The sequence below is a fragment of the Bos indicus genome, chromosome 12 (assembly GCF_029378745.1).
Source record: "Bos indicus isolate NIAB-ARS_2022 breed Sahiwal x Tharparkar chromosome 12, NIAB-ARS_B.indTharparkar_mat_pri_1.0, whole genome shotgun sequence".
NCBI classification, from domain to species: Eukaryota; Metazoa; Chordata; class Mammalia; order Artiodactyla; family Bovidae; genus Bos; species Bos indicus.
Window position 1 is genome coordinate 68,466,775 of NC_091771.1, and position 24,919 is coordinate 68,491,693.

Below are 24,919 nucleotides of genomic sequence, written 5' to 3' on the forward strand. Positions count from 1 at the left end.
GAGGCACAGTGGTAGATAAGAACTGATTTATTAGAATAAGATGCTTGTGAGGCTTACAAGTGGGTGGGCGAGAGGGTGCCATGCCCTGAAAACTTAATGGACTATAGTTTTATAACCAAAGGAGAATGGGGAGGGGGATAAGCCGATCTTCTTCATCATTCTTGAGTAGACGCCATGCTTCCACCATCCATTTCTCCTCCATGTGGGGTGGAGTTTTCTTATTCCTACATGGTCAGGCTGGAACTGTCATGAAAAGAAAGTGAACTTGTTAGTTGCTCAGTTGTGTCCAGCTTTTTGCGACCCCATGGACCTTAGCCCTCCAGGCTTCTTTTTTCATGGAATTCTCCAGGCAAGAATACTGGAGTGGGTTGCTACTGGCTTCTCCAAGGGATCTTCCCAACCCAAGGATCGAACCCAGGTCTCCTGCATCGCAGGCAGATTCTTTACCAGAGCCATCGGAGTTTTCTTAATTCTACATGGTCAAACCAGAACTATCATGGTACAGTGGAAGACACAGGATACAAAAAGGCAGTAACTTATACTAAAAATGATGTCATCTCAGGTTTCAGTATAATGCCACCTTTCCCTTATATTCTGTTTTTAAAGTGCCCAGAGAAGCGTGTCCTAGGAATCATTAACTTACTGAGCTTGCTGAACAGGATGTGGGTCTCAGGCTCCCATTGTTTTATTGTTTGGGTGCATGTCTCAGACTTCTGTTGCATGGTTTTGTTGCTAAGCAAGCCTGCTTGGCTTTATGGTTAAACAAACCTGCTTTCCTGAGTGATCATTAACTTAACAGGATTCTCCCATACCTTTTTCTTTGCTTACAGTCCCCTAGTGGGATTAACTATTTAATCACCTACTTTGTCCCTTTACTCTGTCCCTACCAAGACCACAACCCTGCTGAGCATCTTCCTCTCTGCATGTCCTAAAAGCCTTTCCTCCATACATCATGTGTATCCAATCTGTGTCTCAAGCTCTGCTTCCCGGGAGCCTGTCATTAGACAGGAACAAACATGCATCATTTACCCACTGTGTCGCCCAGACCTCTGATAGGCAGCGTGCATGCTTAGCTCATTTCATTATGACTTGTTATCAGAGCCCCTTAGTATAAAGGAAGTGAGGCTTAGAGAGGCCAGCGGGTCTTCCTCCAAATCACAGTCTGGTAGGTGACTCTGAATCCATCCTCTCTCCCTTTGGTCCCTTTGATCCTGTAGTTGTTTCTTTCCTTCCTACTAGACAGAGAAACAACCACAGTCCATGCATGAATAGTAAGCGCCCCCACGGTTCCTGTTCACCCTTGCAAATGTGAATGTTCCTAATGTTTGTTGCTAAGGCTTCACCATATATCACCCAGAAGCTCTGTCCTATGACTTCATCAAGAGGCATGATCCCTGGTAGAAATTCAAGACACTATGCCAACATCAACTGCCCAGGTGATGGCAGATGTTTTCTTTATTATTCCTCATTTTCTGCTTGGTAAATCAGCATGTGGGCATCTTAACTGCGCTGAAAATTGTCTCTTTCTTTTGTACAAAATGGTCTCAGGATGGACAGTGAAGAGGAAGACAGATGTGAAGTTCACATGAGAGCAGAGGGATCCTCGATCTGTTTACTGGGACCAGAGGAGTGTGCATTTCCTAGTGAGGTGACAGCAACATTGTGATGATCTCATCTGTATTTTCTGCTGAAATCACAGTGCTGTCCTTGTGCGTGTGTGCTAAGTCACTTCAGTCGTGTCTGACTCTTTGCAACGCTATGGACCATAGCCCATCAGGCTCCTCTATCCATGATATTCGCCAGGCAAACATACTGGAGTAGGTTGCCGTGGCTTCCTCCAGGGCATCTTCCTGGCCCAGGGATTGAACCTGCATCTCTTACATCTCCTGCATTGGCAGGCAGGTTCTTTACCACTAGCACCACCTGGGAAGCCCAGCACTATTCTCAGTTCAGTCACTCAGTCGTGTCCGACTCTTTGCGACCCCATGAACTGCAGCACGCCAGGCCTCCCTGTCTATCACCAACTCTCGGAGTCCACCCAAACCCATGTCCATTGAGTCAGTGATGCCATCCAACCATCTCATCCTCTGTCGTCCCCTTCTCCTCCTGCCTTCAATCTTTCCCAGCATCAGGATCTTTTCAAATGAGTCAACTCTTCACATCAGCTGGCCAAAGTATTGGAGTTTCAGCTTCATCAGTCCTTCCAATGAACACCCAGGACTGATCTCCTTTAGAATGGACTGGTTGGATCTCCTTGCAGTCCAAGGGACTCTCAAGAGTCTCTTTCAACACCACAGTTCAAAAACATCAATTCTTCGGCACTCAGCTTTCTTTATAGTCCAACTCTCACATCCATACATGACCACAGGAAAAACCACTATCCTCAAGGGGCACCGAATGGTCCCAGCATACATTATAATTGATAGAGATGCTCTCTCTCTCTCTTTCTCGCTCCTGTCTAGTTCCTTAGTTATCATGTGGCAGGATGCCTACATTTTTACAGCTCCCATAATAATCAGGATAACCAATTTGGCTGAATGGGTCTTAGGTCTTCATTCAATGCAAAACCAAGATACAACAGTCTAGAGATGGTCTGTCTTGGAGAACTAGCCCCATGCTGGGTTGATGACTACACTGGCCCTGCCTCAATTCTACCCTGTACTTTGAACGTTACTTGTGTACATGGTTGCATTTAAAGTCCATTCTTTCCACTGGACTCACCCTCTTTCAGGAGCCCTTAACAGATCCTGTTAAGGGATTATTGCCTGTAAGAAGGCCAGTGTCATAAAAAAGACAGAGAAAGGAATTGTTCCAAGCTAAAAAAGACAGAGGCACATGACTCTGAAATACAAAGCATGACCTTACACAGGATCCTTTTTGGAGAAAATGCTATAAGGATATTCCTGAGTTGGTGACATGTTAGAATATAGACAGTGGGTTAGATAAAAGTGTTGTGTCAGTGTTAAATCTGGTGAGGTTGATACCTGTACTTGGGGGTGCATGAGAGCGTATCCTTACTCTTAGGAAATACACGCTGAAGTATTAAGAGTGAAGGCCACCAAGTGTGCAACTTAGTCTCAAACAAGGTAAGTTACATATATTAACACATATGTACTAACATGTGTTGGAGAAAGAAATGGCAACCCACTCCAGTATTCTTGCCTGGGAAATCCCATGGACAGAAGAGCCTCGTGGGCTACAGTCCATGGGGTGACAAAGAGTCAGACAGGGATGAGCATGCACACACACACTTATGTGTGTACATTCTCACTCACATATAGTCTCAAATAGTATTCTCAAGTAGTATAAATTGCATATATGAGTATATTCATGTATGTATAGTCGCTCTCATATATACATAAGAGAGAAAAATAGAGACAGAGAAAGAGGAAGAGAGGAGAGACAGAGAGAGAGCTGATAAAACAAATGAGAAAATATTAACAATAGATGATTTTGGGTAGAGAGTATACAAGTGTTCTTTGTACCATTTTTGCAATTTTTCTGTGAGTTTGGGATTATTTCCCAAAGAAACAAACAGCAAGGTTTCCCTTGTGATGCCACAAGAATATAACTAAGACTGGATTTCAGTGATGACACATGAGAAGCAGTCTCCTTATTTTGACATGTTGAGTATTTTATGGACTTCCCTGGTGGCTCAGATGGTAAAGTGTCTGCCTGCAATACGAGAGACCCAGGTTCGATCCCTGGGTTGGGAAGATCTCCTGGAGAAGGAAATGGCAACCCACTCCAGTATTCCTGCCTGGAGAATCCCAGGGACGGAGGAGCCTGGTAGGCTGCAGTCCATGGGGTCGCAAAGAGTCGGACACAAATGAGCGACTTCACTTCACTTCACTTCTGGTGGCTCAAACCATTAAGAATCTGCCTGCAACACAGAAGGTCAGGAAGATCCCCTGCAGAAAGAAATGGCTACCCACTCCAGTATTCTTGCCTGGAGAATTCCATGGACAGAGGAGCCTGGCATTTTATAAGTGAATTGATCCTAGAAACCCAAATGAGGATTGCGTATGTTAAGGATAGATACAAATCTATACAATTCTATGACAAGCTGCTTGGTATTTTCTGGGAGTTTGGGCAGCACCAGATTGCTAAGTGAGTCTCAAGGATTGCAGACCTTTAAATGACTTGAACCAGTGTCGAGTTTCAGGCTGAGGCGTTGGCCATGTGCAGAACAGACTGAAATAGAGAGCACAGAGGCTCTGCGGAAAGTCGGAATGGCAGCCCAAGCTGCGATGAATCAGGAAAGGGGGATGGCCTTTGAAACGGCTTTCCTGCTCACTGTGTTATCGTTTGGAAAACGGTTCGAGTAGGGAACAAGAAGCACCTTAAGCTTAAAAAAAAAAAAAAAAAAAACAGTAGAGGCAAGGTTGAAGGAAGCCAAAAAATTGAGACTAATCTTTCCATTTATATAAATCCAACCCTCAGGGCCCCAGGCTTGCCTGCCTCTTCCATTAATGTCTGGGGCAGTAGAGCTCCCTATGGAAAGCTCCTTTTCAGGCTTGGAGATGTTGAATTTAGTCTCCAAAGGGAACTGGTGAAGGAAACAATTAGAGTGGCTATGGAAAGAACTTGGGGTCCAAATCCAGCTAATAAAAAAGTGATGCTCATGTAGATTGAATTTCCTCGTGTATGGAACACAAGTTTGTGTGCTGGATTAATATGAAAAATATCCTTTTGTAACTTGATCAGAAGACATTTATTGAAAATGAGTGTAAAACCTATCTCATATTAATATTTTGCTCCCATCTTCACCCCTCACTATTCACAGTTTTTGAGATTTTTATAAGAATTGTGTTTACAGGGAAATGCCCACTTGATCATCAAATGATATATTTTATGTAGTGTTTGCCTAGTTCAGCATGCTAGGATATTTTACAGAGAAATTGCTTAAATCCAATGCTGAAAGGCAACCACTTCTGGGAGGGGAGGGTGGCGGAAATATATATATACGTTAACAGATAAACAAGGCCTCCGCCACATGCTAGTCAATCTTTGGGGCAAATAACAGAACAATCTGTAAAGTATCAGAGGATAAAAGCAGTTGGAACTCCACTCCCTGCGTTGGCATTTTGCCACGTGTAAAACCCTGCCTTGCTAACAGTACTGGTGGAACCTCTAACAGCCCAGGGTGGGTGGCTTCTCATTTTTATATGTCATCGGAAAGATGGAATGCCAAGAGCACGTCTGGGGTCTGGGTTTAGCACAAGCTCAGGGGAGAGGGTACCACACAGTCAATCACTTCCCACATAAGCCAGACTTCCCCCTAACGATTAATCAAAGTGCCAGGAAAATATGGGCCTGCATTTCACATGCCACGACACCCTCACCGCAGACGGGCTCAGCGTTTGTGATGCAGTGATACGTCAAGGTGTTGCACCTGGATGTCCGAGTGTCCATAAAGAACCCGCCTCTGCCATCCTGAGGCCCCAGCCGAAACGACCTCGTGGGTGAGCCTGGGCCACCCAGATGGCTCAGACGGTAAAGCGTCTGCCTACAGTGCAGGAAACCCGGGTTCAATCCCTGGATGGGGAAGATCTCCTGGAGAAGGCAATGGCAACCCACTCCAGTACTCTTGCCTGGGAAATCCCATGGACAGAGGAGCCTGTTAGGCTACAGTCCATGGGGTTGCAGAGTCGGACAAGACTGAGCGACTTCACCTTCACTTTCACCCAGAGAACCTGACTATGCGCCTCAGTGCTGCCCTCTGCTGGAGATACAGCTTTCACGTCAGGGGTTAAGGTTGACGCGTAAGCATTTTTTAAGGGAGGGGTACTGGTCCCCTGGGGAGAAGGCAACGGCACCCCACTCCAGTACTGTTGCCCGGAAAATCCCATGGATGGAGGAGCCTGGTAGGCTGCAGTCCATGGGGTCCCGAAGAGTCGGACACGACTGAGCGACTTCACTTTCACTTTCCACTTTCATGCATTGGAGAAGGAAATGGCAACCCACTCCAGTGTTCTTGCCTGGAGAATCCCATGGACGGAGAAGCCTGGTAGGCTGCAGTCCATGGGGTCGCACAGAGTCGGACACGACTGAAGCGACTTAGTAGTAGTAGTACCGGTCCCCTGTAGACATTCAAGAAACTAAAGCTTCAGTAGAGGATACCATGTTAATCAAGGTTCTCCGGAGAAACAGAACCAGAAGGATATATAAATATACATAGTGTTAGTCACTCAGTCGTGCCCGACTCTTTGCAACCCCATGGACTGCAGCCCACCAGGCTCCTCTGTCCATGAGATTTTCCAGCAAGGATACTGGAGTGGGTTGCCATTTCCTTCTCCAGGGGATCTTCCCAACTCAGGGATCAAACCCTGGTCTCCTGCACTGCAGGCACATTCTTTACCGACTGAGCTACAGGGGAAGCCCCCAAATATACTTAAGAGGTACAAATATACAAAGATACAAATATACTTAAGAGTCAGAGGAACTGACTCTTGTGGGTTTGTGCTATGTCGCTTCAGCCATGTCCGACTCTTTGCGACCCTACGGACTGTAGCCCACCAGGCTCCTCTGTCCATGGGATTTTTCAGGCCAAGAATACTGGAGTGGATTGCTATTTCCTCCTCCAGGAGCTCTACCCGACCCGACCCAGGGATCGAACCCAGGTCTCTTACGGCTCCTGCGTTGGCAGGCTGGTTCTTTACCACTACACCACCTAGAATTTTGGAAGGCATTCTTATTTATTTTTAGTTTAAAAACCATGTTCTTTTCTTTCTTTTTTTCATTTTGTTTATTGTTTACCTGGAGTATAGTTGCTTTACAATGTTGTATTAATTTCTGCTGTACGATGAAGTGGATCAGTTCTATGTCTACAGCTATGTCCTCCCTCTTGAGCTTCCCTCCCCCTCCCCCCCATCCCACCCCTCTAGGTCATCATGGACACCAAGCTGAACTCCCTGTGCTGCACAACAGCTTCCCAGCAGCTATCTGTCTTACACATGGGAGTGAATATATGTCAGTGGTACTTTCTCCATTCATCCCACCTCCTCCTTCCCCCTCCCTGCGCCCACAAGTCCTGCTTTAGTGTATTGAATGAGGCGACTCGAGGAATTTGTGGAATCCAGAAATAAAACCCTGATTTCTGGGATCAGGGCTCCTAGGCTAAGAGCCCTATGGGACAACATTCAGAGAACTCGAGTCGACATTGTGATACTTTTTGTGTGTACATATACATTTCCTTTCCTATTTTATTCAACTCCAAAACCATCCTGAGTTCAGTCTTCATTCTTCACCACAATTAGAAAAGGGAAACCATTATTTGAAGGGTTTGTTAGCAGCTCTGCTCCTGTTTCCTAATAGTCTGTGTAGTTCTAATGACCTGAATGCCACACAGGAGGCCTTTGTAATGGAGCTTTGTCACCACAGGAGCTGTGCCGAGTGAGTGTTACTTAATCACAGCCACCGAAGATGAAAAATGCAGTGTTTCTGAAGGAAGCTGGTGAGGCTGTAATTTTAAAATGCCACTAATGTAATGTAGAGTGGGAGGAGGCTTCCATTTCTGGCCTCTTTTTTATCCTGCAGTTTGAATGCTTTTGGTGAAAATAAAAATTTCTAAATGGCATTCTTGATAATAGAACCTGAGGCAAAGTGAAACTTCTGAGTGTGCCGAATGTGCAAAGCACACCTGGTAAGCGTGTGACTTGCGGGGGAGGGTTCACGGGGCTGGCTGGGGTGTAGGAACAATGCCAGTGCAGAAAAACCACCTGTCACCTGGTGGGTTGGCCAAGTACTGGGGAAAAAAAATAAAGATCATTTCAAAATGCTTATTCAAAATCAGTGAGACAAAAATATTGAAGTCAATATAATCATTTTTGTGGTGCCTTTAAATTCAAGCCCTGTATCTCTTTAATTATTTCAATTGCTGACCCAAGCTGCGTCCACCGTTGGGCAGATTCTCTTTGCTCTTTAGAGTGATCTGTTGGCCAAATTCTGGATGTAGGCTACAGCATATATTCTGTATTCTTATTTCATAAGTTATTTTTTGTACTGGGGTCTGAGTCTGCAACATGTTATGGCCACAATCCCCGTGCAGCTTAGGCTCTAGTGAGGAAAGTAGACATTGAAAATGAAATTACAAGTGTGAGTGCTGTTACATATGGAAAGTATGGAATAAACAGAAGCATATAAGGACAAGGTGCTAACCTCATTTTAGGGTCAGGGAGTGTTATATATAATTGTATATGAGGATACTGCTGCTATTGCTAAGTTGCTTCAGTCGTGTCTGACTCTGTGCGACTCCATAGACAGCAGCCCACCAGGCTCCCCCGTCCCTGGGATTCTCCAGGCAAGAACACTGGAGTGGGTTGCCATTTCCTTCTCCAATGCATGAAAGTGGAAAGTGAAAGTGAAGTCGCTCAGTCGTGTCTGACTCTTCGGGACCCCATGGACTGCAGCCTACCAGGCTCCTCCGTCCATGGGATTTTCTAGGCAAGAGTACTGGAGTGGGGTGCTATCACCTTCTCCGGTATATGAGGATACATAGATTTATTTTGAAAAATATATATATGTACATGTACATATACTCATATGCATATATACGTTATAAGGTTGCCAAATTTGACAAGTAAAACAATAAGATGCACCTTTAAATCTGAATTTCAGGTAAATTAGTAATTTTTTAATGTACGTATGTACCATGCAATACCTGGGACACAATTACACTAAAAGAGTGTTGAGTATTTATCTGAAATTCAAGTTTAACAAGATGCCCTGTATTTTTTTCTGACAACCTTAATATTTGTGTGTTTATGTGTGTGCATACACCCTCCCACAAACTATACCCAGCCAAGGGCAAAACTTAGATAGAAGGATGTGAGAAGTAGACAGTTTCTAGAAACCAGGTTTGTGAATGTGGTACCTAAACCTTATTCATAGAAGCAAGAGTTGTGATTTCAACTAATGAAGTTGTATTTTCCAAATCACGGGCTTTATCTCCCTCTCATAAGAGTGATTCTATGCATGTCTGTCCACAGTATGGTTTGTGATAACCTTGGGATAGTTCCTTAATGCAAAATCTTCGGCTCACTCATCTACAAAATGGGGGTGATATGGTAACCACCCCATAGAATTGTCGTGAGGATTCCCTGAAACTCCATGTAGCACAGGAAGATAATACAAGCTGTGAGATGTATGGGAGGGAAACCCAGCCCCCACTGCACAGTCTCTAATGTCTTCTGAATCAATCACCATCTCAGAAGTCACTCCAGGAGTTTCTGGAGTTCTGAGAAACACGTTCTGAGAAACACAGCAAGAGTTCCAACATCCTCACATCAAGAATGGTATTTGGGGAGTGACAGAGGTTCTGCTTTGGAAAAGCAGAACCCACAGCAGCCATAGGTAGGAGAAGATTCAGCAGCAGTGAAAGCAGGGCTTTCCTTAAAATATGGCCAAAGCCAAAATCCGCTTTGTGCTCAGAATGTTTGTTCCATGTGCTGAGAGCATCTCAAGGCTACGAGAACAAATTTCTCTTTGATGCTGACACATTAAAATAGATATCCCTCAATGTTCTTTGTAGTCAAAAGACAGATGGCCTTTGAGACACTCTGTCACGGGTGAAATAGGTTTTGTCATTATCAGAGATACAGTTAGGCCATACTCCATACCATAATTAATTTGAATAACCTTTCGAGGTTTGGTTTTTTCTTTTTTTTTTACTCAAGGCTTAGAACACAGGAAAATTATTTATAAAAAAGAAGTTATTTTTTCTTTAAACAAGTAAGGACTTAATTTTTATTTTGCCTGCAGAAAAACAGCCCATACAATTATGTTTTCAAAGCCAGCTGCATTTTGAAAGCCACAAAGCCAAGTGCATGCTATATAAAGATATTATATTGTACCTTTACTTCTTGACAACTGTCATTAATCTGTAACTTCTGAGTAAGGAAACAAATTTTTTGAGCATCTTCTAGTGAAGTGTGTCCAAATGTAACAATGGGAAGTTTCATTTTAAGATTACTGGGTGATTTTGGACACTCAACTCTGACCTTTACCTTTGAAGCTGTGTCCTGCCTGGCGTCCACTTTTTCCAGGATTGCAGTAAACCTGTCAAGTTAATTGCTGGTGGAGTTGGAACTAACTGGAACAAGCTGAAGGATTTTACCCAAGTGATTAGTGGACTTCAGACTGCTTGTCAAAACCACGTTGTGTCATAAGAGTTGGCATAACCCTACCGGACGCTTCTTAAATATGCCCTTATTTGGTTCCTTTACTATTTCAACCCAGAGCAACCACACAATCATATTTAACTGGAGAGGAACTTCACTTTCGTGTCTGGAACTTTAACCCAAGTTACATAAAAAGTAGGAAATACCAGCAATTTGAAAAGGAGACACATATTGGTTGCCCTTTGTTAATCTGCTAGTCACTTAGTCAGATGATATATCTGATCAATATAGGTCTGATCAGATGATATGTCTGATCAATGATGGGATTTCCACATCTCTGATTAGAAGAAAATAAATGTTGACTTATGGTCTTTCATGGGTTTCCCCAATAGCTCAGCAGTAAAGAATCTGCCTGCCAAAGCAGAAGACACAGGAGATGTGGGTTCAATCCCTGGGTCAGGAAGATCCCCTGGAGAAGGAAATGGCAACCCACTCCAGTATGCCTGCCGAGGAAATCCCATGGACAAAGGAGCCTGACAAGCTACAGTCCCATGGGGTCACCAAGAGTCAGGCATGACTGAGCAAGAGAAAGAGAGAACTTTTTAACTGGAGGGTAACTGCTTTACAATATTGTGTTAGTTTCCGCCGTACATCAACATGAATCAGCCACAGGTATATGTCTATCCCCTCCTTCTTGAACCTCCCTCGTACCTCCCAACCCATCCCAAACCTCTAGGTTGTCGCAGAGCACTGGATTTGAGTTCACTACGTAACAGGAAATTCCCACGGGCTGTCTGTTTTACATATGGCAATGTATATGTTTCCGTGCTACTGTCTCAATTCGTCCCACCCTCTCCTCCTCTCACTGTGACCACACGTCTCTTCTCTGTGTCTGTGTCTCCATTCAGTTCAGTTCAGTCGCCCAATCATGTCCGACTCTTTGCGACCCCCATGAATCGCAGCACGCCAGGCCTCCCTGTCCATCATCAACTCCCGGAGTTCACTCAAACTCATGTCCATCGAGTCAGTGATGCCATCCATCCATCTCATCCTCTGTTGTCCCCTTTTCCTCCTGCTCCCAATCCCTCCCAGGATCAGAGTCTTTTCCAATTAGTCAACTGTTCGTATGAGGTGGCCAAAGTACTGGCGTTTCAGCTTTAGCATCATTCCTTCCAAAGAACACCCAGGACTGATCTCCTTCAGAATGGACTGGTTGGATCTCCTTGCAGTCCAAGGGACTCTCAAGAGTCTTCTCCAACACCACAGTTCAAAAGCATCAATTCTTTGGCACTCAGCTTTCTTCACAGTCCAACTCTCACATCCATACATGACCAGTGGAAAAACCATAGCCTTGACTAGACAGACCTTTGCTGCCTGCAAATAGGTTCATCAGCACTAACCATCTTCCTAGATTCCACATATATGTGTTAATAAGCAGTATTTGATATTTGTTTTTCTCTTTCTGACTTACTTCACTGTGTATAATAGGTTCTAGGTTCATCCACCTCATTAGAACTGACTCAAGTGTATTCCTTTTCATGATCAAGTAATGTTCCATTATATGTATATATGTAGCACAGCGTCTTCATCCATTCATCTGTCAATGGACATCTAGGTTGCTTCCATGTCCTGACTTGCCTTTTTTTTAACTTTTATTTTATACTGGAGTAGAATTGATGAGGAATGTTATGATAGTTTCAGGTGTCATTTAACTCTAATTACTCCCTATAACTCCTATTTCCAAATACAGTCACATGGGAGGATTAGGATTCCAACATATGATCTTGCAAGCAGGGCAGTGCAATTCCATCCATAACAATAACCAAGAATAAAACATAGTATTTGAGTTTTGGAAAATTACTCATGCATCTGGTATATAAATGTTCTTCGGTCATCCATGATAAATATGCATTTAGTGTCAAAACACTGAACGGAATATTTTACTAAGAAATGTAAATTTTCAGTAATGTAAAAGAATGCCCTATGCTTTCTAGAGCAAATATTTGTAGCTGATGTTGAACATTGTAAACGTTGACTTGTTTTCAGAATGTTGCTCTTATGCAGATGTCTTTTGCGAGAAAAAAAATATTTTCAGCTTAATTGTACCCTATAAAACACTAATCATTGGTCTATGACATGAGCTCTAGCACTGATCAAATTCTATTTACCAGAATATAATAGCTGTAAACAGTGAACATTTGTAGCTGTTTCAGCTAAAGGTTTTTTTTGTTTGTTTTTTCTGGAAACAGAATTATAAAGTCTTACAGCTTAGACTCACAATCTGTAAAATGATGAACACTAGTTATATTTAATGAAAAAGCAATAGATCGGGCCTCTGGTGAAACTCTTCATTCAAAGAATGGGTTGAGAAGCAGGTGCGTGCTAAGTCACTTCAGTCATGTCCTATTCTGTGTGACCCTATAGATTATAGCCCACCAGGCTTCTCTGTCCATGGGATTCTCCAGGCAAGAATACTGGAATGGGTTGCCATGCCTTCCTCCAGGGGATCTGCTCTTCTTGACCCAGAAATTGAACCCACGTCTCCTGCGTTTCAGGCAGATTCTTTACCACTGAGCCCAAAAGGAAGCCCTAAGAAGCAGATGAAAGCCTTAATTCAGCCTCTCTGAGCCTCAGTTTTACTTTCTATAAATAAGTTATCTTTAGGGCCCTTCCAAAAATATAATAATAATAAAATGGAAAGATGAGTTGATAAATTTAGAGAGTGGATATCCCTTGCTAAAAGGTAGTTGAAATATGTTAAAATTCAGGTGATACTGGTGGGCTCTTTGGATTACACGATTATAAACAAGCCCCCCACAGGAAGTCATACAAGCTAGATTTTAGAAACTGTATTATATGAATCAAAGTCTCAGGCTTTACCCTCCTTGGCAGAGACAATAAACTTGGTGACCACGTCCAGCCTTTTCCCATTTCTAATTGCAATGCATCTGTAATTGAAAAATGTCTTCAGGGAAGTGTACTGTTGACCGGCCTTCTGCTTGAACAACATCACCCTCACACACATTTCACATGAGATTTCACTACTCTGACAAGTTACACACCTTCAGTGTGAGACCATGGTGATCTTGCAGCTGTTTGTTCAACCCCCTGCCGGAGCTGGGATTCACACCCTGAATCTGTTATTTCTTGAGTGAATTCAGATTAAATCTTTGTTCTCATTATATCCTATGGCACAGCTGCCTAAAGATTCACCACCACTGACAGAGAGAGGACTTCCTCCAGATAATAACCCACAGGAAATCTCTTTTATGAATCAGACAAAACAGTAGATCCAACCCACTGTGGAGTTTGGACAGTGACAGGCCAGGCTGCCGTTATAATCTGTTTCACCACATCCGTGCTGTGCAGATTTTGTGCTCGAAGCTACAGCAGGCATCTGGGGAGGAGTGCCTTGTGTGGGGTCAGACTCATGGTCTGTCCACGAAGGACCTTACCAGGCCTGATATCCTCAGCTGAAACCTGCCTTATCTCCCTTTCACAGCAGGGAGAGAGGCAGGGGAAGTCAAATGTATAAGTGCATCGCTGAAGCACCTACTCTTTCTAGTAGTATTTGCTAGGTTGGTTTGGACTCAACTCCTCTGAGTCAGGGTTAAAATGCCTAAGTCATCATTTCTGATGCATTTACCATGGACTTACATGAGAGAATGAAAAGAGGTAGATAAGAGTTCATATCCGGCTGCTTTCACCTCTTAGGCTTTAGTCACACAATTCTGATTAGCTTCAGTTTTCTCATCTGTAAATTTTTAGCAACAGCACTCACTTCATAGAGCGAAGTGAGGTTTCCTGTAGGCAAGATAGCAAGGTGCCTTGGAGTGAATCCAGCTACACTGCCTGTTAGCTGGGTGGCTCAGCCGTGGTAATTTCCTTATCTGTAAAATAGGATGGTAAGAATAGTTCTTCCTGCATAGGGCTGTTTGAGGATTAGGTAGGTAGATGATACATGCAAAGCACTCTGAACAGTGCTTGGCACCCAGCAAGCCCTCAATCAACGCCACTTTGTACTGGTTGACAGAATCCACCTCTCCTTGGAGGTATTCAATGAATGTCCCTTCCTTTTTCTTTTTTCTTCTCCAAATTGCCCTCCTTAAGGCACACATAGAAACTGGAAGGCAGGGTTATGCTGTGTTAACAGCTGTTCTATGAGTTTCCAGAATCTTCCTATGAGTCCACTTCAGGAAATGGTCTTTGGGAACCACAAAGTCAAGGAGAGATAAAACTTTGGAAAAGAATTTCTAAAAATAATATTTTAAATACACAAACTGACAAAGCTGGGTAGCCTTGGGCAAGTCCCTTAACCCCTCTATTCTTCGAATGAAAGTACTGAAATAAATTGTCTGTGGATCCTTTCCAGCTACCGTAATACATGTGTCCATCATTACTGATCACAAGTGGGTGCCCAAGGCCAATAACTCCATTGGTGAGAGTATAGCATTGGGACCAAAGTTAAGATTATGATATAAGCTATAACCTCAAACAAATGGCTTGTATTTGTAAATTGTGAGTCCCACATGGAGCAGGTGAAGATATGTATGATTAATTATGTTCAAATCCATCAGCAACTCAGAGTCATACCCTAATGACACTGAGCTTGTAGCTTTGTTTTCAACATATGCTGGAAAGTAAATCTGCATATTATTGAGCAGACTGGGTTGGGAGGAGATGTTTGAAATGATGATCCTCGTTCTTTACAGTCAGCACTACTATGGGAAGTCAGTCTTTAATGGTGTCTCTATTCAAGTAAAGATCTAATGGTGGAAAACTAAAAGGTAAAGCAATATGGCAGGAACGAAAAAGAGACTTTTAGTAGCGGCATGCCAGTTTGCGGAGTTGGAAAAACTCAATAGATAGATTGAGTTGACAGACTTTTTAATATCCTTAAAAATTCTTGGTGTAGGTTTTGGGGATGATCTGTATTGATTGGCGTTGAAGAACAACTAAATTGAGGTATTCTGAGGTATTCATTGTGTTGATGCCAAAGGCCAGAATTATTTCCACGGCCACATTCAGTTTGAACAACAAGGCACAGGGAAGTGATTACCATGTGAGATGGCCAGGGCCTAATAAAGCCTGCATCCTAGTGATGGGAGGAAATAGGCAGTGCCAGGAGGTACCGTGGGTAGAGCCAGAAGTAAGAGCACTTGACGGTTGACTGATTCCATTACAGGACCTAACAAAGTGATTAACAGCAGATAAATTAAGGGGCTCCTTGGAAAACTGCAGCGTTATCAGGGGCTGTCAGAGAGGTTGCATCAAGTTAACATACAGACATGCGGCCCTCATGCTTCCTCAGGCCAAGTGTTCCAGCTCTGACTTGAGTGATCAGACCGATCTGATCTCCAGGCCTCTCACAGGGACCAAGACATCAAGGAGTCAGGGGGTCTGACAGTGATGTATTATGTGATGCGATGCTGAGGCTGATTACCATGCAGGCGACAGAAATGAATCACCTCCTGAATATGCTGACATTGGCGCGGGGTGGGGAGCAGACGGAACCCCAGCTCGGCGATGTCAGCAGCAAACACAGGAAGGCAGCCCCTCCTGGAATGGTCTATGTCTGAGACTGGGATGCTTAACATCGGAAGGAACCTCACAGTCCAGGCCATTGCTGTCTTCCAGAAAATGAAACACAACAAAAAATATCTTAGCAGATGATGTATTGCCTCTTCCGTCTGCATGTGTTGTTCAGCTGCTCAGTTGCGTCCGACTCTGCGACCCAACCCCATGCATTGCGGCACACCAGGCTTCCCTCTCCTTCACCGTCTCCTTCTGCTTACAGTACAGGAAACCTGGGTTCGACTCCTGGTTCTTGAAGATCCCCCTGAAGAAGGGAATGGCAACCCACTCCAGTGTTCTTGCCTGGGAAATCCCATGGACAGAGGAGCTTGGTGGGCTGCAGTCCATGGGGTCGCAAAGAGTCAGACACGACTGAGCGACTAACAGTTTCACTTTCACTTCTCTCTCTTCTCAGCTTTTATTAGGTATAAACTATGATAAAGATTCCAAATGTATTTCTTGATCACTTACTGAACTGTACTTGGAAGCTGTAGTGAGCAGCAGCCATTCAATAAAATCATCATTAAGATGTCAACGTGATAAATGCAAAATAGGACACAAACTGGATAATTCAATGAACAGTGGGTTCTAAAACAGTTCATAATTTTGCTGCTCCTCTGACACTTATATATTGCCAGGTAGCGCTAGTTTTCTTCAGGTGAATTAATGGCCTATCTTCATTGCTCAATCACATTGTAAATTCCTTTAAAACAGACCGTCATAAGTTAAAATTCTTTGTAAATTCTCAACAGTTTCAATTTGGCATAACAAGAGCTAAAGGTGATCATACTGAGGTATTAATTTCACTAAATAAAAAGATACTCGAGGGACTTTCTTGGTGGTTCAGTGGTTAAGACTCTGTGCTTCCACTGCAAGGGAGGCAGGTTCCATCTCCAGTCAGGGAAGTATCACATGCCATGCAGAGTGGTCAAAGCCACTTGTCTATCGAGAACACTTATATCGTCAAACTGAAATAAGGAAAAGCCTGAAATAGTAAAAGATATGCAAGTTCTCATAGCTGCAAGAAAAGGCAAGAGGCATTGAGACAAAGAAATGCCAGAGAGAGGAGAGACGGACTTCACCGAGTGGAAAACTGAATGAAGAAATGGAGGTGACTGCGCTGGAACTTGCCTCAGAGGGGTGGGTGGCGCTCAGGAAGGTGAGATCAGCAGAGCCCGGGAGTAAACAAGGGGAAGAGGCCTCTGATGATGGAAGCGGGGAGCCCCATGCGAAGGCTTCTGAGTGCAAGGGTCTTTTTCTAGAGCAACAGAAAATAAGAAAACTCTCTATGATGACCAGAAAATAATCTTATTTCCAGATCCTTATGGCTGATAGCATTAGAGAAAAATCACCAGATTGCTTGACCAGACAGTCTTGGGTCACTCTTTGTGAACCCTTGTATTGAATTGGCCTAAAAGTTCATTTGGATTTTTTCCTAAGATTTTATGCAAAAAAATCAAAATCAAAATGAACTTTTTGGCCAACCCAATAAGTGTCCCCAAAACAGTAGATTAGTAGGGCCTACATTTATAGGAGGGCTTCCCTGTAGCTCAGCAGTAAAAGAATCTGTCTGCCAATGCAGGAGACCTGGGTTCAACCCCTGGATCAGGAAGATCTACCAGAGAAGAAAATGGCAACCCACTCCAACATTCTTGCCTGGAGAATCCCATGGACAGAGGAGCCTGGTGGGCTACAGTCCATGGGGTCACAAAGAGTCAGATGTGACTTACTGACTAAACAACAAACATTTATAGTACTAGAATTAAAAAAAAAAAATCAGATCCAGGTTTTACTAGATCCTCTTTAGTCTGTAAAATAAAAGAGAAGCACAATAAAAATTCAGAAGGGGAGCATGTATGCACAAATTGTTGTGAATAGAATCCCTGAAAGAATGCATTTTTATTGTTTCTGGAAAGCAATGAGAAGCTTCGTACAATTACATTATCTCAAATTATGACTTCCTGTTGTTTTCCAGAGTTTGTAAAAAATAAATGATGTGTCATATCTAATCTCCTTTGTCCTTAGAGTCACCATAATAAATATTAAGGCGGTGCATTTATTACAGTGCTTTTCACTTGAAAGACAATACCCATTCGTTTTAAACCTGTGTTGACATTCCCTCCAACACAGCATTTGAACGTTGCTGTCTCAATTCTAAATTATTTTTAGACAGGCTAGATCAGGCCTGGGGATGGGACACCACAATTACTTTCAATCTCAGAACTCGTGTTTTTCTTTACTTCTAGAAAATTCTCAACTAGTACCTCTCCAAATTTCCTCTCTGCTGTCTTCCTCATTTTCATTTCTATCAGATGCATGTGGGAGCTCCTCAATTTGTACCTTATACCTTGTAACTGTTCTTCCGTATTTCCTATCACTTCCTCTCTATGGCTTCCCCCACCCCTTTTTATGGTTTTTCTGTCACTGCTCTGTTTGCAGACAGAGAGGGGATGCATTAAAATATGAATTCACTCCACCATTTTCACCAAGGTCTCAGCAAAATTAGTGTCCCTTTATCTGTATCATGCAATTAAACATATAACTTTGAAGGTGTATCCAATAAATTTAAACCTACTAAGGCACTGGAGAAAATAACGGGTTTTTTTTTTTCTCTTCTTTTTCTGGAAAGGGATGGGTTTAAGTGATAAAGAATAAAAGGAGAAAGAGAAAGCAAACAGCAAAACTTGGGCAAATCCTTCTGTATACAAAATTCCAGCTTTCTGTGATACTGAAATACTTTAAGCTGATAAACAAAAAGGGAAGCTATTCAGTTTAAACCAAAAACAAATGTGGAAAAAATGTACCTAATACCCCAGAGAATCAGGGCAGCCTCTAAGAGTTATGTGCATTCCACACAATAAGAAATAAATATATCCTCTAAATTTTAGAGCAAAGGTGTGACTGCTTTAGTATGCCAAATAAAGCCTACAAAAGTGCAACAACAAAATACATAAATCAATAAGCCATTTCTCTGTGTGTGTGTGTGTTCAGTTTCTCCTTATATGGCATACCTAATCAGTTTTGAAACGAGAATATATCACTGGTAATAAAAGCTTTTTCTTCAGTTATTATTCTAATTAGGTCAGATTTACCTGCTTTTAGGGCTCTGTGAAACATCATTAACACACAATAGTTACAGAAAAAATACATCCTCTAGATTTGAACTTCTAACAGCCTTGGGTTTGACATTTGTTTTTCAAATAAATATGAAGTTCAGATATTTTATTCAGAGGTATTCATTACCTTTTCTGGTTGAGCCACGTGAGCAGTTTGGGAGAGAAGGTTTTATAAGTTCTGCCACTAGAGTAAATCATATTCATGTTTTCTATATATTCCCCTTTCAGAATATAAGCTTCATCAAGCCTCCTAGAACCCCATCTGCCCTGTCCAGGACTATATTCCCAGTACATTCATTCCACAAATATTTCTTAAATGGACATTTATCTCTTAGCAAGTCCTTTTCTCAATTTATGAGGTAAAACGTGACTTCATAAAGTAGAAATCCAAAAGATGTATAAATCAGAACTTCAATAATAAGAACTTGACATATTTTAAATTCAATTTCCTCAACTCTAGGTCAGTTCTAACCGTCTTCTCCATAAAAAAAAAAAAGAGAGAGAGAGAGAGAGAAATGAAATACTCCATGACCATGGATAATATGAAGACAGGGTTAATGTGATATGAAAACATTTTATTGTGTGCTAACAGTGTCTGTTCCCTGTCAGACTATGTGCCTCTTTGATCCTTATCTACATTTGGGTTTTCATTCAGGCTACCATTTGGCTTTTCTAACTTTAACTACATAGTTTCTCAGTCACTGATAATCAGAGTCTGGCAGACAGGAGTGTTGAACTATCAAAGAACATACTCAGATCCCCAGGCTTGTGCTTTCCTATTTGTGAGCATCTGGCCCATCTTATTACGCAAATCTCAAATGTTCATGATGGGTCTGGCCCTGTTTTCACATCCAGTGTTGATGTTAGTCAGCTCAGAGCTTGTCCATTTATTTGATGTCCAACGTGTATAAGAAAATAAGAAACAAAAATGCAGACTACCTATTTACAATGTAAGCTTTCTGATAGCTGACAAGGCAGGTGAGTCCTCCAGAATTTCCAGGCCTGATGTCCTTCTTACCAAAGCACAGCTAGAGCAGCTTGGGAAAGTCTGTTCTGCTTCCAAGGCAGAGATGCGCCTGGACCAGTTCTTAATCTATTCCACCAGGAGCTCATGATTGTGTTTTTGGACGGCATCTGCTAAGACTCATCTTAAATTTGCCATTTAGCTGTCTGTGCTTCGTGACTTCATTTTCCTCTCTGGGACCAAGGGAAATGAGACCGTTTCTCTCCATTAAAGATTATTTCAAATATGAATGATATAAGGCTTTCAGGTTTCATGTTTCTATAGTGAGAGGAGCTGTGTGAAGACATGGCCAAACTAAACTGTGAGTTATCTGGAACACTGGTTCTCAACCAGGGGTGAGTTTGCTCTGAGGATATTTAGCAATGCCTGGAGGCATTATTTGTTGTCACAATTATGTAAGGGGGACTGGGTGTGGGGGTTGTGAGGGGGCAAGTTCTGGCATCTAGCAGGTAGAGACCAGAGATGCTGCTGAACACCCAGGGAAGAGGACTGAACCAAGAATTATCCAGCCCAAAATCACAATAGCAAAATCTGAGCAGTCATCTTCAGCAGCACTGCTGAAGTTTTCTAACAAGGTTGGTGTTTTATTCATCATGTTTTTTTTTTTTTTTTTCTATTGTCTGTATCTTGTGATGATTTTGAGGCATCTTGCGGCCTAGTGAATCCTGGCAGGTGGCCTCTCCCAGGACTCATTAATTCCTAAATATTGTAAGCATCTAACCTGAGAACATGTCTTTCATATGTAAACCAACCTAACCCAGGGCCTACATCCCCAACCACCTCCTTTATCAAACTCACACATCAAGCCAATATTCCCTTGACCCTAAATCATCCCAGAGCTGGGTACCATACAGCTAGAGACACCTCCTACAGCCCAGAACCTGTTGAAATTATTCAAACTACCTGATCCTAAACTTTCTTAGCATACTACCCCACCTTGCCCATCTCTTTCCTCAGAAACCACAGTAAAGGCTTTGAGCTTGCTTTCCCCTCACTCTTTCTGCCTCCTGAATGGCCCTGGTGCTTCCCCACGTGGACCTGCATCTTACCTGGCATCCTGTTTCTAGAGATCTCTGAATATAAATGTTATCTTTCATGACTTTCATCTCTCTGTCCTTTTGTCTTATCATACCTCATTAAAATATACCCTGGGTATGTTTTAAAATAATTAGTAACTTCAGGGACTAAAGGGCTTCCCTTGTGGCTCAGCTGGTAAAGAATCTGCCTGCAATGTAGGAGACCTGGGTTTGATGCCTGGGTTGGGAAGATCCCCTGCAGAAGGGCAAGGATACCCACTCCAGTATTCTGGCCTGGAGAAGTCCATGGACTATATAGTCCATGGGTCACAAAGAGTTGGACAGGACTGAATGACTTTCACCTAGGGACTAAAAGGAAAAGAATCTTAACATACACGTATTTTAAATCCTCCTCCTGGCCTAGTGGCTCAGACAGTAAAGAATCCGCCTGAAATGCAGGAAACCTGGATTTGATCCCTGGGGTGGGAAGATCCCCTGGAGGAGGGTATGGCAACCCACTCCAGGATCCTTGCTGGAGAATTCCCATGGAAAGAGGAGCCTGGTGGGCTACAGTTCATGGGGTCGCAAAGAGTCGGACATGACAGAGCGACTAAGCACACCTGGTCCGATGAGTTCAATGTTAATATTATTTTTGAGAAGGGCTGTAACAGAAATGTTTACAAAGCGTGTCTTGAGATATGTCACTTCATCTCTTAGAACCTCAGTTTCCTCATGTCTGAAATGGGACTTAATAAGTGCCAGCTTCATAGGGCTTTTGGGCAACTAAGTCAGATAAGGAATATATAGCACTTAGCATATCAGTAAGCACTCAGTATAGGTTAGCTATTATTACAGTTAGCAAAGAGAGAAATGACTGGCTGCCAGGATTAGTTAAAGAAAACCTTCGGAAGGAGATGATAGTTGACCTGCAACTTAAAAAAGAATAGAAATTCAAGTGGAAAGAGGTGAGAAAGAATTCTATACAGAAAGGACTATATTCACAAAGCACTGAGTGATGGCAATACTCAGATCAAAATGCAAGCTTTTTTTCCTTTTATTTGACTCAGTTAAGAGGCTACTTTAGGTTGTTTAATATTTTATTTCAATAGTAATTTAATTGATGTATAATGTATATCAGTTATGTATATGCAATCTATATTTAATGTATAAATTATATAATAAATGTATATAATACATATGTGTAATATTTTGTTTCCCCTCCTTTATTGATACAGCATGTGTCAGATATCCCAAGATAAATGAATTTCTTTGGGTTTCCCTGACTTCTGTGGACAATGTTTTCCTTAACCTCATTTGTTCTCATCTTTCTTCTCAAGAAGGAAGAGAAAGCCATAATATGACTCATGTTGGTTTGTTTCTCTTAAGTGCTTTGTGCTCTGGTCTCATGATAGCTCCTACTGTATAGCTTGGTTGTTAGAACAAGCCTTGTTTAGGCAGGGTCTGTTAGTTACCTGGAGCTATTGTGGAGGAGCTCATGTAATAAATACATAATTATGAACTTGTTAAAAGAGACATTATCTGCTCATTTGTCCAACATGGCTCCTTTCAGTCTACCTCGTAAGTAAATCTATATTTAGTCCGTGTCGTATTGATCAGAAAGCTGAGTACACTTTAATGCTCCTACAGAAACACACCATTAAAAAAAAATAACTTGAGAAAAACCCACCACAAGTCTCATCTCATTTGAAACAGTGGAAAGAAGAAAAATAGTGCTTTGTTTTCCATTATGGTTTAATACAACAGCAGAAAAATGAGTACTAATACCAGGTTCTGATAATGTCACTGTAGCCAGTCTCAGAGTTTTTCCAAATATCATGCATTTTATGAAATTCAATATTAGGAAAATTAATGACAAAAGAACACATAATTGTTGGAGCTGGGTGGTCTGTAAATGGGTGTTCATTGTGTTCTTTGTTCTATTTTTCTATATGTTTAGAATTTTTATGATAAAAGGCTTAACATTTTTAATAATGGTTCCTCAACACTACTTATAATTTAGGTAAATACTACCTAAAATTAGATCATTTGAGGTAGAGCATATGTCAAATTGCACGAAATTACAATAGAGTAAAAGGTAGAAATCAGAGTAAACTATAATTTGTTTAAAACACGGAGTTGAACACACCAAGAGTAGGATTTTTTTTATGATTGCAAATAGTACAAAGCTAAGTTTTCTTCTTAAAGTTGTACGTTTGCGTGTGACATCAAGCAGGGGAATTACTTTAATACTTTGAGAAAATAAAAACATTATGAATAAACTTTTATTTATTTGGTACTTAAAGTCTAAATACCTTAACACAAGTGGAAAAGCTCCAGCCACAGTTGGAAGGGGCAGAAAAAACAAATCCTGAACTACAGCTTGAAGATGCTTTACACCTTAGTACTGTTTTATTCATTGAGTCAGAAATTTCTGAGTGAATAAGTGAAATTACACTTGTAAATCAGAAACCTTCACAGTCAATTGTTTTCATTCCACAAAGAAGCCACTTTGGGTTGGTATGTGAGTGTTGTTTCTGAAGCAGATAAGGCCAATATTGACATAAGTGTAGCTGAAAATACCACTGATTACTTTTCTTTCTACCCTGTACGTATATTAAAAACTAATCATTTTTGGCTCATGGTTTTAGTTGGGTTTTTTGCACAGCCTGAAAAGATTAGAAATCTTGCTCCCTTGGTACCTAAAGAGACACTTTAGTTGTCTCATGTAACAGATAAATCTTTGGGAAGAGTTTATTCAGATACCAAGATATGGATTATGAATATTTATTAGATACAATGGAATCCCTAGTGGCTTAGTGGTAAAGAGTCTGCCTGCTGGTATAGGAGACACAGGAGACATGGGTTCAATCTCTGGGTTGGGAAGATCCCCTAGAGAAGGAAATGCAACTCACTCCAGTGTTCTTGTCTGGAGAATTCCATGGACAGAGGAACCTGGTGGGCTACAGTCCATGGGGTCACAAAAGAATTGGACACGACTTAGATGAGCACAATAACCAAGATTAAGCAAATAAAAAATAATGTATCAAGAACCTTCAATCGTGAATTCATCAGAAACACTATGCCAATATAAACATTTAAGGAAAAATACTTTCACCTTTTGTCTCATTGCTGCAAAAAGCAAGGGTTATTTCTGACAGTTGTAATAAGTAATCAAAAATTAAGCTTATTTAAGGAATATATTTATGTCTGGAGTGGGGTAAGGATAATAAGAGTCATTGAGAGAAAATAGGTTAGACAGAAAAGGCTCAACATGTGAATAGCACCTGTACCTACTTATGCACTGTTCTGAACATTGGTAATCCTACAAAGCAATTGATATTATCACCAGTTTACAGATGTGGGAACTAAACACTTGAAAGTTTAAATGACTTGTCCAAAGTTAAAGAGTTAATAACTTATGGAGCCAGTATTCTTCTTCAGACTTCAGCCTAAAGACCACGAGCTCAGTATCTGTCATTTTCATGGCTCTATTATACAGAGTTCCTGAAAAAGCCAATGCAATTTCCAGGGAGCAATTTACAATGTGAAGAAGAGTCTAGCACAGTATGACCCAGAATTTTATGCAGTACTGAATGGGTGAGAGATTTATCAATAGAGTTTTATATTTTACACTTATCAGGTGTGCACAAACTCTTGGTTAGAGGGACTAATTAACCATATCTTGAAGTGACCATTACTTTTTCCCCAACCAACATCTCTCACTATCTACAAAATCAATGAGGACCTTATTAGCACCTTCTTTTCTATCCAATTCTGTAACCTGGAAAAATGGGTGTGCCTGGTGACTAGACATAATAGGAAACTTGTTTTCCCATTGGAAAAAAAACCTGACATTCAATATCATAGGCCTATTAGTCCCAGACAGAGACAGATCAGCAATCAACCTCTCTTTTTTTTAACATCTCAATTCTTATTTCAAACAAGCTGTAAGTTCTTTTCTTTCATCAATATGTATGAGAAACTCGGCCTATGAGATGGAAATAGTCCCTGACAGCTAATACAATCAACTCAAGAGTACTTTCAAGTCTTTTCTTTGTTGAACTGCTC

The 24,919-nt window shown here is 41.7% G+C and overlaps 1 protein-coding gene and 1 long non-coding RNA gene across 3 annotated transcripts in view; one reads left to right on the forward strand and one right to left on the reverse strand.

Annotated features, from left to right (window-relative positions):
• The window catches only part of GPC6 (glypican 6), a 1,232,201-nt gene that overhangs the window by 1,008,147 nt on the left and 199,135 nt on the right, over window positions 1-24,919 (forward strand). The window lies entirely within an intron of this gene.
• On the reverse strand, window positions 13-536 carry LOC109566903 (uncharacterized). Its single transcript, XR_002181940.2, has 2 exons — window positions 448-536; window positions 13-243 (listed from the first exon to the last, which is right to left on the reverse strand). It is a non-coding gene; the product is annotated as an uncharacterized lncRNA (long non-coding RNA).